This window comes from Vulpes lagopus, chromosome 16 (assembly GCF_018345385.1).
Source record: "Vulpes lagopus strain Blue_001 chromosome 16, ASM1834538v1, whole genome shotgun sequence".
Taxonomy (NCBI): Eukaryota; Metazoa; Chordata; class Mammalia; order Carnivora; family Canidae; genus Vulpes; species Vulpes lagopus.
This window is the reverse complement of record NC_054839.1, coordinates 33,056,865-33,075,264: the sequence shown is the minus strand read 5'-3', so window position 1 is coordinate 33,075,264 and position 18,400 is coordinate 33,056,865. Positions and strand designations below refer to the sequence as shown.

The following is an 18,400-nucleotide window of genomic DNA, read 5'->3' as shown; positions in this document are numbered from 1 at the left end:
TCTCTCTTTCTCTCTCTCTCATCGAATGAATAAATAAAATCTTTAAAAAAAAAAAAGAGCTTAGGAAGGGTAACCTGATTCACACCTTAACATCTCCCCTGGTACACTAGGGAAAGGAGAGTGAGAGGAATTAAATGAGGTTTTGTACTGCAAAACTTGAGTGGGATTGTTGGTGTTTATTTTGGATGGAATAAACCAGTTTACAGGGTAATGTACTCTTCTACTATTGAGGCTGTTTGATGGCCAGATTAAACTTATGCATGTGGAAGGTGGGATTTCACTTGCATGGATATTCCCATTGTAAACCGATATAGGAAAGTCTTAATAATGAGGTAGGCCTGATTGGAGGAAGGAAAGTCTTCCTTGCTCCCTGCTCTGGGTCCAGGTGTTAACTGGTTCTGGAAACTAAAACAAGATATTGCTCTGGCAGGTTCTTGGTGGTGAGCTACCTTCTGCCACACAGAAGCACTCCAGGAGCTGGTCAAGGGGCTAACCTAGTAAGGAATTGTGATGTTGGCTTAGACTTTAAGTGTAGCTATCTTTAATAGTAGATTTAACTGATCATCTACAAAATTTTGTCTTCCACGCTGCAGTAAAATCAGTTGCTGTGAACAGCCGAAGAATGACAAACTTAGAATGGGATGTGGTGTTCTTCCTCAGACTGTGTGCACATGTGTTGGGCAAGTTGGCTAGTGGGGAATGAAAAGCATCAGATTGAGGCTTGGCTTAACAAAGCAGCAACATTGCAAGGGTCAACCATGGCAAATGTAGCATGGTGAACAGAGGATGAACCAGAAAGACTGAGCCCAAACATGCATGAAATGATACCATTGGATTGCTAGAAATAGCTTTGGGAAGATTTTGCAGGGGGAGGAGGAGCAATTTCCAGCAATCAGACAATTAAAAAAAAAAGAAAAAAGTTATTTGGTAATCATACTGTTGAGACCTAAGCTTTATGTATTATAAGATGAAGAAAACAAGGTCAGAAATAGCTTCATCTTTAGCAAAGATCTCTGCTGCTGTGGCAACTCTCTAGGCCAGCTGGCCCTGACTTTTCTCAAGCCCATTAACTGACCTGCCACACAGGGGTCAGTGTGTTCAATTCTGTAGAGCAAGGCAAATTACTTAATAGGATAAAATGCAAACATACTCCCAACTGAAGACTTACTCTATCTGCCACACCCATGTAGTGACCTGCTCACTGCTATTTACTATAGTATTTTTAAAAAGGGCCAGGGTTGGGGTGGGGAATTCCTTCAAAGAAATTCCAAATGCAACTCACTCCCTTGATTCCATTCCTTCCTCAGGACTCCCCCACAGAGAATCATGTAAAACATTTACTACACTCATTAAGTTTGAGAATAAAGAACTTTTATCACAGTGTGAGAAATCTGGCTATATATTCCATGTAATATATGTTAATATTTTTATTAATTTATTCAGTAAATATAGAGCCCATCTTCGTACTAGGTGCTACATTAGGGAATTAGGAGGTTAGTATTTGCTTTCATGTTGCTTATGAACTATTTCTGAAAGGATTTAAGAAGACATATATGAATGATTATAACACAAAACATGGTAATTTGGGATCACAATATAATAGAGACAATACAAAGTTTGAAGGAAACTGACGTCACTGATTTCTTGAGGGAAACTCCTTTCCGCCCAGACTTTGAATTTCTTAAGGGTTTTGAGCATATAAAGGCGATGGGAAGATCATATGTATGGCATATGCTCTGTGAATGGTCTCTTTTTAACCTAAACTCAAACTGAAATTTTCCTGTAGGTCTTTGTGCAAGAGAACCTATAAATCAAAGTGGATGTTATTTTCAAGCATGGTTTTGTAAAATACAAAAAAATTGGAGCAAATAACTTTTCTTTGCTTCTCTTATTTTCTGATATAAAAAGATACAAAGTTATGATATAAGGATCTCAAAGTATATACTTTAGAGCAATTATGATATCAAAATAATTAAATAGCTTGTTAGATAATCTCTTTTAAATATGAACTATTTTAAATATACTCTGGTGGGTGATATATCGATCTATTGATCTATATATGTACCTACCTACCTACCTTCCTGATATATCTGGAATAAGAAGGAAAAACTGTCACAATTGATGAGAATGGATTTATTTGATCGGAATGGCTCCTACCATTCAATCTGGACATTATCCATAAAAGTAACATATATAGGGGACCTATATTTGTCTCAGAAAAAAAATTTTTGGATTTTTCCTGGCAATTGCATAATTGTTTTCTAAACCTCAAATTTCTGTTATGAATGTAACTGAAAAAAATATGTTAGGCTTGTAACAATGATGATCATTTCAGCTATTAAAAACAAGCAAATACATATGCAATACCAGAATCCAAAACCAAAATCTTTAATTTGGCTACAGTGGAACATTTAATTCCAGAGGACGATGAGTTGCCTTCTTTCTGGTTCCGCCAGTATGAATAAATTTCAAAAATACTGCACATATTAGGAGATCCACTTGTGATCATTAAGTGTTGGAAGTTTGACTATTTAGTGAGTACCTTTTTCTTGGGAGGCACAGTATATATATAACATATTAGTTTCAGGTATACAATGTAATAATTTGATATTTGTATATATTGTAAGACCATTACCAAAATAAATTTAGTTAACATCCATCATCATACAGTTTTAAATTGTTTTCTTGTGATGAGGACCTATAAGATTACTCATAGCCACTTTCTTTTTTTTTTTTTTTTTTTAAATTTATTTATTCATCTATGATAGTCACAGAGAGAGAGAGAGAGGCAGAGACACAGGCGGAGGAAGAAGCAGGCTCCATGCACCGGGAGCCCGACGTGGGACCCGATCCCGGGTCTCCAGGACCGCGCCCCGGGCCAAAGGCAGGCGCCAAACCGCTGCGCCACCCAGGGACCCCCTCATAGCCACTTTCAAATATGCAATACAGTACAGCATGGTGGCTACAGTTAATAATACTGCATTGTATATTCACTATACAAATATTAAATCATTATGCATGGCAGCACAATAAAGCTATCAATATAATCATAGAGCCAATCAAATTCCAGTTAATTAGATATGCCTAGGTCCTTGTAAAAAATGTATGCTGCTTGCCCCCAAAGAAGCCTTTTGTTTCTCTGTTCCATGGCCTTTAAATAAATGAGGGCCTGTCTGATTGGCTCTAGAGCTCATCTTCCTTCTTGAACAGAACAGTTCTGGGAAGTTCTGTGGGCTAATGTACTGTCCTTTTTGGTTCAGGTCCCTGAAACAATCCATACTTCAGTAGCCTGTTTCAATTTTTCAGTTTGATGCCCTCCAGCTCCTGCCTTTAACTAAATCTGTTGTATATTCTTTAAGCTTTTGCAAATCCACTTCCCTATTCTTAAACACACACACACACACACACACACTCTCCCTACTGCTCTGGTGAGTCACCTTTGCCAGACAATACATTAGGATATGCAAGTAGGTATATCCTACACATACATACACAACATATGAGAAGCAAATCATGATGCATGCAGTTCACATGCAAGTATTCTTAACTAGCATTGTGTATTCATTTGTCTGGGAAGAATGTTTAAGACAGGTTTTAGAGATATAGGAAAGACTAGAAGGAGAAATAGTTTCTGCCACAAAAGACAAGAATGGGAAACAAAATAGAAATAATTTAAAACACAGGATTTCACTTTCCATGAGTTTTAGAGATAAAAACTATTACATCTCTTTATTTTAGTCAGAAAAATGACATATTTTCCCATTAAAAAAGGCAAAAGGAAAACAGATTTTAAAGGTATAAAGATTGCAGAAGAAATCACCTGAATAACAGTGAGGTGGTTTTGTTTTTGTTTAGAAAGCAATAAAGCTGAAAGATAACTGCAGGTTATGACAGAATCAGCTGATAAAATGCACCTTAGAAGAAATATCTGTGATTTAGAAAAAAAACTTGTATTAAAATGATTTCTTTTCATAATCCGACCTGTTCACCCCCTTCAGAGTATATTCCATCTCTCCTGCAATCAGCAGTGGTTCTATCAAAGTCTTCCTTGTATAAATATTAACTCATCTTCAAAGAAGCAAGTAATCACTAAATTCAAATCTATGTTGCTTTTCTAGGCAGGTAACTGTTTATAACTGCTCAATTTCCTGTCACTGTTTCCCTCTGACCTTAAGAACTGAAATCTTAGAGGTTCAACTTTGATCAGTTTCTCCGATGAGGACAAGTCTCCCAGGACTTGAGGACATATAAGGAGCCCAAACCTGACAGCACTCTGTCTCGGCTTCTGTTCAGGATTGTTGCAGGTTTCGCTCTGATTCACAATTTATTTATTTATCCCTCCTATTTTTCATTAAATGATCTCCAACGTTTATTCTTCCCCATAAGTATCTCACAATTGGGCTTCTATCCATGAGTTCCAGCCTCTTTGTAGGTATCTTCTACCTGCTGTCTAAACGTTGTAAGGTCACAAAACCCATCCTGCCTGATCCCATCCTTCCCTCATTGGTAACTTTTTTCATGCTCTACAAGTTTCTCCCTATCACTTGCTCTGCTTCCCACATTCAGCCTGGTCTCTAGATTGTACCTTTCCACATGGGCCTTCTATGTCACTGAGCAATAGAAGCAGTCCTTGCCCAGAACCATCTAGGCTGAGCTTTGCATGGTCTCCAAAGAGTTGTTGCATAGGTCTTCTTATGATCAGATATATCATATATTTGGAAGGGCTCTTAGAGATCATGTATTCTAATTCCCAGAGTAATGTAGATAATCTAGGATTATATACCTTGTTTATAATTTTTATACAAAGTAACAGTCAAGGAATGTGTATGTTACTAGATATTTCTGATATCTCCCAAGATTAGTAGTTCCCTCTCTAGATTGTAGTACTACAATGAAAATGCAAAGGTAATGTTATCTAATATTGAGGGCTGCAGAGCAGTTGAATCAATGGATATTTATTTCCTCTAGGCTGTGGAAATCTAAAAGACATAAAATAAATTCCCAAACAATTTGGGAACAAAAAAACGTTAAGCACTCAAGAACAACATGTGGTAAATGTTAGGATTCTCACCATCAGAACCATAGGACTCATCTGGGACTCAAGCTCGGCTTTGAAAGATGTAACTGGATTCTTTAAAATGGACAGGGGAATAAAAAAAAAGTAAACCAGGAGGAAAATATCATCAGAGTGGGATCCTTTAGGTCAACTGAATCCAGCATGGAACCAGAATGATTAGAATATGGCTTTGTGCTGGACCAAGAGAAGATGCCAACAATACTTGCCAGAATCTATGTATCAAAGCTCCTACTACCAGAAGGGATCTAGGGGAAATGCTCTGGGTTAGAAAGAAGAATAAGAACTCATAAGAATTAGGAATCTTTTATAGCTCCATCTCAACTATGACAATGAACTAGAAGTTCAACCTCTGGATTTCGTGTTTTTGGTTCCTGCTTTCACTTCTAAAGTAGACACAAGAAAACTACTGTTACCTACATCTTGTGTTTATACTGAAAAAGATGTAAAATGTAGAAAAAGGACATTCAAAAAATTTGAGTATAGCTGACACACATGCTACTTTAATTTCAGGTGATCACCATGTTACTTTACCACATGTTATACTATGCTCACCACAAATACAGCCATCTTCTTTTAAAGTACTGTCATGTAACATTGCAAAATGTATTGCTGGTGCCTTGATTTTATAGGCCTGGCTACACTGCAGCATCTCCAAATACCAGGCTCACTTTTGTTTAGGGAAATCATGACTGAGTGCCCACTATGGGCCATGCTGCATAGAGTTGGCCACATATGAATCTGGTCAGATCTATCAGGGTTTTGAGTTAATTCTACTGCCCTCAGGTTAGTCTCCAATGAACCTAGGCTAGTTTCTGGGCCCCTGGTTGCCCACAGTGCCACAGACAACTGTAAGCCCACTACCTATTAAGACCATAGGGATTGGATTTTAACTGAATTCAAGTGCCCTAGAGAAAACTGAAGTCCAGTATTAAATCCCAGGCTTCATCATCAGACCATGACTCATGCCACTCCCTTGCCACCTCCTAGAAACAGGACACTGTCTTCTATGGCTCGGACTCAGACCAGTGTTCTAAGACCTAGCTCTTCCCACCATAAATTTACTAATTACAATTAACTCTTGAGCAACAAATCTTAGAAGAGGTTATTTCTGTCAACCTGAGGAGGGCCCCTTTGGCTATGCCCCCCTCTCCTTACTTATAATGCTTTGCAGCCATGCTCACCATATGAACAAGATACACCCATGTTGTATGCACAAGTAATGACCCCAGTGCCAATCTCCATCCTTTTGAAAATGTATGAGCCTGCTCACACTTTGAATTCTTTCCCTAATGTAAAGCTCTCAAGCAGTATGTCTGTTGCTCCTTTAGCTTGCAATAACTACATGCTTCTACACATTTTTTCTTGATTTGGCTGAGAAGCATCCTGTTTCCAGTGCAGTACTATATCCCATTGAAACCAAAGCCTTACACCTGAATCCTCAAGGCTTGCACAAAGTGATATTCAAATAATCTAAGGTGCTTATAGCCCCTTGAGACAGTTTCAGTTCCATAATACATTCAGATAGTACAGTAGTTACACATTAAAAATTCCAGCACCTCTATCAATGACAGATTTCATACAGCAAGCCAAAAGATTCAGATTGGATTCCAGCATCCTAGCTTTTCAGTAAACAGTGCCTCAAATTAAATTACTTTGCCTTAACCTAAAGCAGAGGCTGGTGCTTAACTTTTCTTTTCTGGAGCCATACTTCACATTCGAGGATGTTCTATTTCCCCTTTAGAGATGTTGCTTATTGTAGGCAATTCCAGTTCCTGAAGCAGATTTGCTGTGTTGCCAAGCAGGGTAAATCTCTACAGAGCAGCTGGCTAAGTATGTGTTGATTGTGGGAAAGCAACACCCAGGCTGATTTTCAAAGCCTGACCTTGGGATTTCATCAGCTCAGTGAGGATTTTCAATCATTAATGAGCAAAATGCTCAGGAAAAATTCTGATTATTGTCATAGTTCCCCACCTCTGGGAATAGCTCCTTTACAGACCCATAATATATAGCTTCAGAGAAAAGCATTGGACATACGTTTATAGAAAACCTCACATGCGAAGTGGCATAGTTTAGCGTGTCTAAACTTTTGTAAGTGTGACTTTCTGGTTTGGTTGATTTTCAATTTGCTTTATTTGATCTAAAGAAAAGGCAACAATTTACTCGGCAAGAAAAGCAAATATTAACAGCTGCCTTGCTGGACTTTTTAACGTGAGTACAATTTTTTTTATAAAAAGGAAAATTTCAAAGTTTGACAAAATTATTAGATTGTTCATGAAGTATTTCAGTTATATTGAATTAAATTTCACTTCCACATAGCTATTTTTTTTTTCCTAAATATGTTGCTGTTTGACTTTGAATAAACAATTCAACTTAGATATAACACTAAAACTAGCTTGTAGGCTCTGTATATTATGTTGGCCTTGGGCATTAACTTGAGAAAGGGAATTAGTGTGATTTAGATAGCTTAAGCTAAATCCAATTTTTAGATTTGTCTGTAAACATAGGATCATGACTATTTTTTGAAGACTTGCTATGTTTCTATAGTTATGATTATACCACAATGAAATGACATAAGATAACAGGACAGGGGAAAAATAAATCTCACATATGAAATTGATCTTGGTATTTATTATAGATTTGAAACTGCACAATCCTCTTATGAACTTTAAATCCTATTTCCAGTTTGATTTGACTTTGTTACTATATACCTAAAAGTGGGGCATGACACCATAGAAAGCATACAGAGCTAGTAGCTCTGTTCTTGCCCTTTACTCACTAGAACAGATGCTCTATCTCTTTGGAACACAGGATTCCCCTTTGGAGAATGGACATTATGATTTCTGAGGATATGTTAGTGCAATATTTTGTGATAGTCCCTGTAAATTGTTACTATTTATGATAATACCACTTAGAGTGCTCACTATTAATATTGACATGTAAAATAGTGATTTATCACAATAATAGAGGTAAAAGTTACACGGACCATTGTTGTATAGTTTCTTAGTATCTTTGTCCTAGAGACCTTTTCTTGAATTGCTCATGGAGATATTATTCTGGGTATTTTGAAGAACATGGTTTACCAAGAACCCAAATAATAAAGGTTCCTGCATGAAACAGTGATATAAAGACACATAAAGTACGATTCTAAACCTGAGCATAGATTAGAGTTCTGTTTTCCTCAAAGCTTTCTGTAGGAAAGCCCAAACATATGTTAATGATTCTTCCCACAAATTTGAACTTTTTTCTTTAATAGCCTCAGGCATCAAATCCCCAAAGTAGAAGAAAATTCAAAATTTGTGCGATTCTATTGTATAAAAACTAAACCTTACCAAAAGTTAGTTTTGGGTACCTCTTGCATCATTTTTCCTGGCAGCTATGTCAGTATAAGAGACCCTAAAGGAATTTAGGTGGACATATTTTATAAAATTTCTAATAACTATCAATGATATTTTTAAGGACAACTACATGGAAAAAGAAGTTTTAGCTATACTGAAAATAAAAGCTGTAAAGCAGAAAAAAAGAAGAAATCCTATCAGCTAGATGATTAGCCAACAATTGCTCTAGTAGTTGGGGATGTTGTTGGGGAATTCAGGAGTCCAGGGGCTGACTTGTATTTGGATTATGGGAGAAAGTGGAAAAAGGTGACTCCCTACCTTTATCCATCTCTTGCCAATATTATCTAGATGAATCTCACTTAAAGTTTACAAGATGGCCTGCCATTCTTTTTTTTTTTTAAGATTTTATTTATTTATTCATAAGAAACACACACAGAGAGAGAGAAAGGCAGAGACACAGGCAGAGGGAGAAGCAGGCTCCATGCAGGGAGCCTGACACAGGACTCAATCCCTGGACTCCAGGATTATGCCCTGGGCCAAAGGCAGGTGTCAAACCACTGCGCCACCCAGGGATCCCAGCCATTCTGATTTCATACAAGGTTTTTCTTGACCAACACAAGTACTCAACCACAAGTGGGGATAGGAAAGCAGCTAACATTTTAAAACTTTTTTTATCTGACACTATTAGACTTTGGAAATATCCTTTATTTTTCACATTGAGCTCGTGAAGAAAATATTATTAACTCCATTTGCAGATGAAAACCAAGACTTAGAAAGACACTTAACCAGTAAGTAGCAAGATCAGAATTTTTCTGGCATAAAACTGTTTTTTTCCTGTTATACTTTGCCATTTCCTGAAGCAGTTCGATTAAGCCAAATCTAGGGTTTGGCAAGAGCAGTGCAATTAACAGAAAGAGGTCCAAGAAATGTAGCAGATCCTGAAAAGTGTGTCCAAGGATGGTTATCTGGATGAAAATACACTTTGTTTCAACAGTGCACATTTTTCAGGGTTGTATGTTCCTTTTTTTTTTTCTCCAAAGAAAAAGATTTGGGAATGCTTACATATGCCTCCACTACCACTCCAAGATCAAAGGTGAGCTTCTTAGAAAGAAAGCAAGAGAAATAAGCCATTGTCTATACCTAGGAGTCAATGCATCATTCACCATGAGCTGGGAGAAATCTCTGTGTTTTCTTGCAGTGGAACTTAATGCTTTAGCAGGTTTAAAGAGGTTCTTCCTCCACTCTTCTTTGGGGAATGAAAGCTGAAGAAGAGCCCCTCATCATCCTGAGACAGGAATCCTCTTTAACTTCATCATTAGCTGCACTCAGTGCTGTCATATTAACAACCTCATGGGAACTAGTTATATCATGGACTATGTGAATGATGATCCCTGGAGTTTGGCATGGTGCAATCTGCATGGCCAAAAGTGATGATCTGGTAGTACTCAAGGGCTGAGACTGGTTCCTGTGTTTGAGGCTAATCCATGTTCAATATACCAAGATACAAATGTAAAAAATTTATGCCAGCAGGCAAATAATAACTACCAGAAATATATAGCTTCCAGTCACTGTTGTTGTCACTTGTCCTTTGCCTTGCACGTTCCTACTCCTCAAAAGGAGCTGTTCAATCTTTGTCGCTCTAAGAATATATATGTCACTATAAGGTTGATTCCATCTTCTCAACAGAGAAAACAGATGTGAGCAGTATGAACTTCCATAGCTTCCAGCTCCCCCATGTTCAGTCATCTGCAAAAGGGTTTAAACCTGAGGAAGAAACTCATCATCTCCAAACTAAACTCTGCACCTGTGCTCTTAACCCAATCCCTTTCACCCACTCTCAGAACACATTCATCAACAAATTCCATTTCTCCCCTCATTCAGGCTCTCAGCATTTCCCATATAAATATGGCATAGCCTCCAAACTGATCTCTCAACTGCCAGGGTTTTCCTCTTCCTATTTATTTTCCCTCCTGCACTAGAATTATCTTCCTAAAAAATGTTTTCATAAAAATCAACTCATCAGCACCTCACATTTCACACAAGATTCTTCACAATTTGTCAGCATCATTTTAGCCTTGCCTCCCACAAGATTTTGTGACAGAGAGGGAGAGAGAAAGGGGGGGGGGGAGAGGGAGGGAGGGAGGGAGAAGGGAACAGAGAGGGGAGGAGGAGAGAAGAAGGGGATGGGGGGGGGGGACAGGTTAGTTAGCCATCTGCAATGAGACCGGTGCAAAGTTTGGCATCATGCACAAATCATTTCACTTAATCTTCACTATCCTCTGAACTAGGTTTTATTATTTCCATTCAATGGAATAAATAGATATTTCTCTTTATATAAATGAAGAAATGGAGACTCAGGGAGGCTAAGTGATGCAAGAATGACACATAGCTAGGAAGAAATTAGGGTGAATAAAGAACATATCCTGCACTGGCAAGTTCAGGGTAATTTTTGCTGTACTATATGCACTTGAGGATGTACCCAGTCAGTACTGTAAAGTAGTACCAAGTGAATTAGTCATCCTAAAGGGACATAAGGTAGATAAAGAATAAGGTTCCTCTTCAGGTTGGGATGTCCAGGAAATCTGGTGGAAAAAATGAGATTTCAAATGACTCTCAAAGGTGGGTAAAACTTTTTAAGGGTAAAGGTAAGCTTTCCAGGGTGAGGAAATGACAGGTGTAAAGTTCTAGGAGTCTAGTTCACAATGCAAACATGTTTAGAGAATTCTTAGTGGCAAGAATTGGGAAATGGACAAGAGAGTTAGATGTAGGAAAATTGATGGCATTATCACAGAAGTAATGTGGACTTGGAAAGATTTTGAGGAATATGTAAGATGAAAATGGCATTTTTAGATTCTATATATTATAATGAAGTGAGGAAGAACATATTAATCTTAGTAGGTGATGACATATGTTTACTTGGCAGGAATGAAAAAAATGTATGTTTTGGAAAAAATATTTGGCTAAATAACTGGTGAGGCATTTAGGTCCAAGTGGCTACTATCAGCTGATGCCAAGAATTCAGAATGGGAAGAAAAGTCCCTTTGCATAAGACAAGCAGATAAATTTTTGTTTGGTTCAAGAAAAAAAAAAAGGAAAAAAAGAGAAGCATGAAAAGAAATGAAGGGGACCTAAGGATAAGCAAAATGGATGGAGGAACTACCAGTTCAAGTATTTGAAATTAACCACATGCTTACCCCGCTATAGTCTCCAAAGGTCGTGAATGAAGAATACAAACAGGGATATATTTGACGATTGGAATGTTAATAGGTTTCTCAGTGACAGAGTGGTTTGATTGTGGAATATAGAGATGAATAGTAGAGAGCATCTAAAAATTTCAGCCTGGTACACACACAGGGCATAGCTAAAGAATTGGAAGGAATTCTGCCCATAATAGAGAGGCTCCATTCCTAGAGCTGTTAGGTATGGAAAGCAAGAGGTTGGGGCAGAAGTCAGGGTAATAGTCAGGTAATAGTTAAAAGACTGTTTTAAGAAACAGCTGTATAATCAGGCTCTTTCCTTGGGCTTGTTGCATGAGGTCCCTCCCTCCAGAAAAATCCTTCGAAGAATTCTCAAAACAAATAATTTGCTGAGTATGGGTAGAGTTAGAGTTCACCTATCTAACTAAAATGAAGCCTGCAGTTGGCCCGTCCCATCCATTCATCCTTTTCATTCAGAAAAGTGGTTTATTGGAACAGGAAACCCATACATACCAGCTACATAATTAATCAATGTAGTCTTTCATTTGTTATTACAGATGGAAAACCAAAACTCCCAGACATTTGAGAAAAATAAATACCACCAAAGAGAATGACCAAGATGAATTTACTCCAGAAATAATTAACAGATCAGTGCTTTTCACAAGTACTTATTAATGAATTCAGTGAAATCCAAGAATATATTACATCTCTAAAATATAATAGGCTGCAAAAAAAAAGCCATCAGAAATGACAGTGTTCTTACAAATCACAAAGAAACATTGGACTTCTGTTCCTGCTTAGGATATAGAAATCAGCAAGAGTGTGGTTCTCACCCTAATGAGAGCAAGCCTGGTAGTCTTAAAAAATCCTATTTTTTTTCTAGCCCTTCAGGGAGCTGTGATTACAAGACAACATGCAAACTGAAATCCAAACAGCAAGAAGCTCCTTGGAGGAGAGAGGGAACACACAACTCTTTTCCTTTGACTAGAACAAAGAGACTAGTGGAATTGGCCATCATAGAAGCAGGTAAGAAAAAAAAGAAGGTTAAAATGTCAACAAGTTCTTTGTGGCTGTGTATAAGCTAATAGGACAATTCAGAATTCCCAGAGCTCCAGACAGAGGAAGAGTCCATGCTCTTGGCTGAAGCTTTTACATAGCCCTCCACTGAGTTCTAGAAGGAACAATGGGGCCTGACCAGACCTGAGGGAGACCATCTTGCTTGTGTGGGAATTTAGGACCTGCCTACACATGAGGTTGGAACAGGAGAATCTAGAGATAATACTCTTTTGCACTTCATCCTTTGCACAAGGATAAGGCAATGGTCACCTGCCACTGTGGGACAATCAGGAAACCTGCCCACTCATTCTACCCCATGTTGACACCACCAGAAGAAGCCTTCTGACCCCAGGAAGGGGCAGGAAACCACTCCTACTTACCCTGCACAGATACAAGATAGAGGCTTTCACTGCTGGGCTGGAGCAGGAATGCTGACAGAGCCCCATCACTGAGGATCAGGCTCCTAGGACTTGCCTAACGTGAGGCAGGAGCAGGGAACTGAGAAAACCCCAGCACCAAGTGCCAGAAGGCTGCTTCAGGAGGGAGTAAGAATGCCAAGAGACATTCTCTCTTGTAGTACAGAAAGGGGCCCGCTGGAAAGCTGCCAGTGGAGAAGGAATACTGAGAGAAACTTCTGGAAGTTCAGGTCTCACACTAAACATAAAGTAGCAGCAGAAGGAATTTAAATCTATGGTGCCTCTAGGCTTGTCAAAAATGCAGAATAAAATACAAAAGAAAAAAAATAGAGAAAAATTAAGAGATATAGAGAATCACTGTCACAAGTTTTAATCTCCACAAAATCAGACTTCTTGAAAAAAGAACAGAGACATGATTAAAGGAGAAATAGATGATGATTTTCCTGTGCAGAAGCAAATCAGGACTCTACAAATAGAACCTTACCAGTGCCCAGCGGGATCAGTGGGGGGAAAAAAAAAAAAAGCCAACCTAGAGGTATCTTTGTAAAACATCAGAATACTAGGGACAAAAAAAAAGAACCTTAAACATCTAGAGAGAAAATAAGGTCACTTGCAAAAGTACAAGAATCATAGATGGGTTTTAGAATTTAAATCAGCAATACTGAATGTCAGAGGACAGTGAAACAATGTGTTCAGGATGTTAAAAATTATTTTGAACTGCTAATTCCATACCAATCAAACTAACCAAGTGTATGCTGAAAGAAACAGGAGAGTCTCAAACATGGTGGACATACTGCCTGTGGCCTGCCAAATTTTCACTATAATTGGGGACTATACATACTGGCAGCTGTTGCTAACATTAAGAATCACAGTGGGGGCAGCCCCGGTGGCCCAGCGGTTTAGCACCGCCTTCAGCCCAGGGTGTGATCCTGGAGACGGGGGATCAAGTCCCACGTCAGGCTCCCTGCGCAGAGCCTGCTTCTCCCTCTGCCTGTGTCTCTGCCTCTCTCTTTCTCTCTCTCTCTGTGTCTGTCATGAATAAATAAATAAAATATTTAAAAAAAAGAATCACACAGTGGACCCTCATCTGTCCTCTGGCAGGTCTTATTTTGTCAATTATTCTTCATGGCCCTCTGTGGGGTTCTGCAGGGGGTGTCAGGTCTGTGCCTCTCACAGGACCCTCAGCTTTTGCAGCTCACTTCCTCTACAAGCAAGTTTGGACATATGATGGTTGTTTTAAACCAGGGTCTCTCAACTGATAAAGTTACATTTTTTTGGGCTGCATAATTCTTTATTTTGGGGAGATGTCCTGTGTATTTTAGGACATTTAGCAGCAGTCCCGGCTTCTACCCACTAGTAGTGACAATCCCCCAGCAATGACAACCAAAAATGTATTCAGACATTTCCAAATGTTTCCTGGGAGGCAACATGGTCCCTTTTCTAGAACCTCTGTCTTAGGAGGTTAATAGTCTTTCCTATGGGGTTTGCAATTTCATTGGCAATAAAATTCTTTCAAAATATGTAAACTATTGATCTATTTGTTATCAGTCATTTTCAGACACTAGTAACCATGCAATAAACTCAAAGTTTATTCCTAGACATAATTTTCACGCTTGATTTCTTGACTACCCTGGGGCCAACAAGCTGGAGTGGGAAGGCAACACCTGAATCCTAATGAGCAACAGTGGATCAAAGACTCTTTCAATCTTATATCCTGCAGTTTGTATTCTAGAAAACAGTTGGCTTTTCCATTCCTTTGTGGTGTCCAATTTCTGGATTCTATTTTCTTTCATTTCTGCTTGCAAACTAGCCAATTCTTATCTAAACTCATCTCATTCTTCTAATACTTTAGCCAGGAGCAGCCAACACAGATGTTCACTCTGACTCTTCCCAACCACTGCCTGAAAGTTTCAGGCTCAGTTGGCATATGGTCTCTTTCAAAGTGCTCATAAATAATAGTTTACCATAATTACTCCCACTGTATAACAGGTCTTTATAGGGTCCCAGCCTTCAGTTTGATTTTGTGCAATCTGACACCCAACCACGAAGTCACATATTTTAGGATTTGCATTTCTGCATCAGCTCACACCAAGGTACCAGTTTCTGCATTAGTCAGTGTTGGTTATACGCTCTAATAAAAAGTTCCCAAATCCCAGTGGCTCAATACCATACACCTTTATTCCTTGCTTATATCATATTCCAATTTGAATCAGTGTGTGTGGGATATGTGTTCCACTCTGTCATTCATGGCACCCAGGATTCTTCCATCTGTTGCTTTTTTCTCTCCGAGGTCTTCCAATCTTCTCCATTTAGTTGGTGGATAAAAGAAAGAGGGTTGCATATATGAGATACTTGTGCTCCAGTCCCCCAAGTGGGCACATTACTTCTTTAAGGATGTTTTTCTAACTACAAGGATCCTGGAAATATAATAGTTGTGCACAAAGAAAAGGAGAACAGGATTACACAAATACTGGAAGCACTAGCAGTTTCTGCTACTAAAGTTAAAGAAAAACAGAAATTCAGAGGTTTATAGAACAAATAGATTTTAAAATACTTTAATGGATTTAAACTCAATTATTTGATTGAGAAGCTAGAAATCTTACTAATGTATGTTAAAAAGTATATATTTTATCTCTATATATTTTTTCTTTCTCTTTCTCACTCTATTTTCTCAGTAAGAAAAAGCATCAGAAGAGTAACATAGGAACAAAATAGCATAGGAAAAATAGCATAACAATAAAACTGGGAACTTCAGGAAGGGAAAAATAACTATACAAATTGATTATATTCTAAAAATAAAACAAGTTATAATCTACATGATGAGATGAACAACAAAAACTCGTTGACCTTGGTATTTGAAATCTATCCTTTGTGTGGGACAAGTTTAGAGACACAGGAATATACTGTCCTAAAGTTCGCCACCCACAGTGAATAATGCTTATATAATGATGGCATAGTATGAGAAACCATTTGCTTTCAAATATTTGTACTTGGGATCCCTGGGTGGCGCAGCGGTTTAGCGCCTGCCTTTGGCCCAGGGCGCGATCCTGGAGACCCGGGATCAAATCCCATGTCCGGCTCCCGGTGCATGGAGCCTGCTTCTCCCTCTGCCTGTGTCTCTTGCCTCTCTCTCTCTCTCTCTCTCTCACTGTGTGCCTATCATAAATAAATAAAAATTTAAAAAAATAAAATAAAATATTTGTACTTTATAGAAAAAAAATACAGATTTATAGTTATAAAATAGAATCTAAAGATTTTTGTATTTTGACAATGTAAAAGAATATTCTATATATGAATTCAGAAAATCAAAATGAACAGAGATACATAGTGTTCAGAATGATGAATATCCTGGTATTTGGACATAGGAGAAATTACTACAGTTATAAATAAAGGAGATGAACAGGGTCAATGGCACTTGTTCTAAACGTTGTCACTCCTAATTGTTGTTATACTACTGTGAATATTATTATGTCTGGAAAAGTTTCCCAAAGATGTTTCTCTATAGTGTTTTGTTTATTGATAATTATCTGCTATTACTTGAATTTAGAAAATCCAGGACTATTGCGAAAAGTAGGCAATTTTTCCACCAATTACCGCTTTGTGTGAAAATGGGGCTAGTGACTGGGAGATAGTAATAGCATTAGATTAGAACTACCTTTGTGAAAGCCTCACTCTGTAGGGCTCCTTCTATAGTTCAGATAATGTATCCTAGTTATTAGGGGTCTGAGGCTTATCAAAAGAGACAGAATTAATCATGCTGGGTTGTTTGATATGTTTTGGAGAATGGACATGACTCCACTAAAATGAAAAAAGAAAAATAATTTTCTGAGGGCTTTTGAATGCTAAGGTTACCCTCCTGTTCCCCCTATCGTCCATCTCCAGATTAAAGCTTGGAGCAATCACCAGATTTAAAGTTGGGGGGGGGGGGGTGGTGGCAGGCAGGGGCGGGAGATGGGTGGAGGCAGTCTGCACCTGGAAACCATTTTCTTGATTTGTGCTGGCTGGAGTCCTGGAGATGTAACAGCAAGTATGCCTCTCCGGGATTTCTTTGAAATCTGGGCAGGATGATTTGTCTGAAGGGAGGAATTGGGGGATAAAGGGTGGGGAAAAATTCATTCCTGGTTGCCACATTGTTGTTCTGCAATGGAGGAACTGGCCTGACTTGGGTTTGAGTTGAAAGGAAATCAACAAGCAGCCTCAAGTATGCAGGAATCTGCTGCCCTGAACTTGCCAATTTTTCAAACATAACTGGCTATTGTATTCACTGTAGGGGGTTGCCAACATCAAGGCTCACGCTTCTTATGTTGAAGATCTTTCCAATAGCTGCACAAATTACAATGTGTTTTCATCTGCTTGCGCACATTCAAAGAATGACAAATGATTACCTCTTTGCTTACATTACCTGAAAATGCACAGTAATAAATTTGCTTGTGAAATTCCCTTTGTTGTGTCATTAGGCATTCACATATTTGAAAGTTTTTTTTTCTATTTGTACAAACTAGTAAGCTCCAAAATGTAAAATGTACTCTGTCCAAGGAGGACAAAAATGCAACAGAATAAAAAAAGATATTCCTCATTTATATGAACATTTTTCATACGATTTTACACAATATTCAGTGCTGAGTTTGTAACTCTATGTTCTGATTCTCATGCAGTGCAAAGCTATCCAGCCAACATTTGAAGGCATCAACTCTAGTAAGATTAATAACATTTTTTGGAGTACTTACTGCATGCTAGGAACTTTACACACATTATTTTTAAATCTCACAGTTGCACTGCTTAGTACAGGTACTAATAATTGTAATTTAATGCGGAGGCAATGACACTAGGAGAAGCTAATGGACTCCAGAGGTTATACAGCTAGTAAAGGGTTGCTCCCAGACTCACACTGTGGACACAAAAACTCAGACCTCATGTCCTTTAGATAAGGCCTGTGTATTAATGCATCATTTTACAAATTCCCTCTTCCCTTTAGTAGAGCAATTTTTTGGACCTAAATGTCATGTTGTTGTTCTATAAAAGAGCCTACATGTCCTGAAGCTTGGATCCAGAAGACCAGGGTTTGAATTTTGACTCTACCACTTATGACTTTGTAACTTTGGGCAAGACCCTTACCATGCAGGACATTGAATTTCTCCATCTGCAAATGTACACAATAAACATACCTATACTATCAGGTCACTGTTTGTTCATAGTAAAATACAATAAGAAAAAATTGATTACTCTACTAATTTAACTAGTACTTCTATAAACTTAGAGGTAAATTCAATCCAAAGAAACTAATAGTCAATATAACCCAAATTTTCTTTATCGTCCCTT

General features: G+C 38.2%; 1 long non-coding RNA gene across 1 annotated transcript in view; it reads left to right on the top strand.

Annotated features, from left to right (window-relative positions):
• LOC121476971 overlaps positions 1 to 18,400 on the top strand; it is a 72,997-nt gene that overhangs the window by 20,450 nt on the left and 34,147 nt on the right. The window contains exon 3 of the long non-coding RNA XR_005984065.1: positions 12,493 to 12,635. This is a non-coding gene — a long non-coding RNA (uncharacterized LOC121476971). The remainder of the gene's footprint in view (positions 1 to 12,492; positions 12,636 to 18,400) is intronic.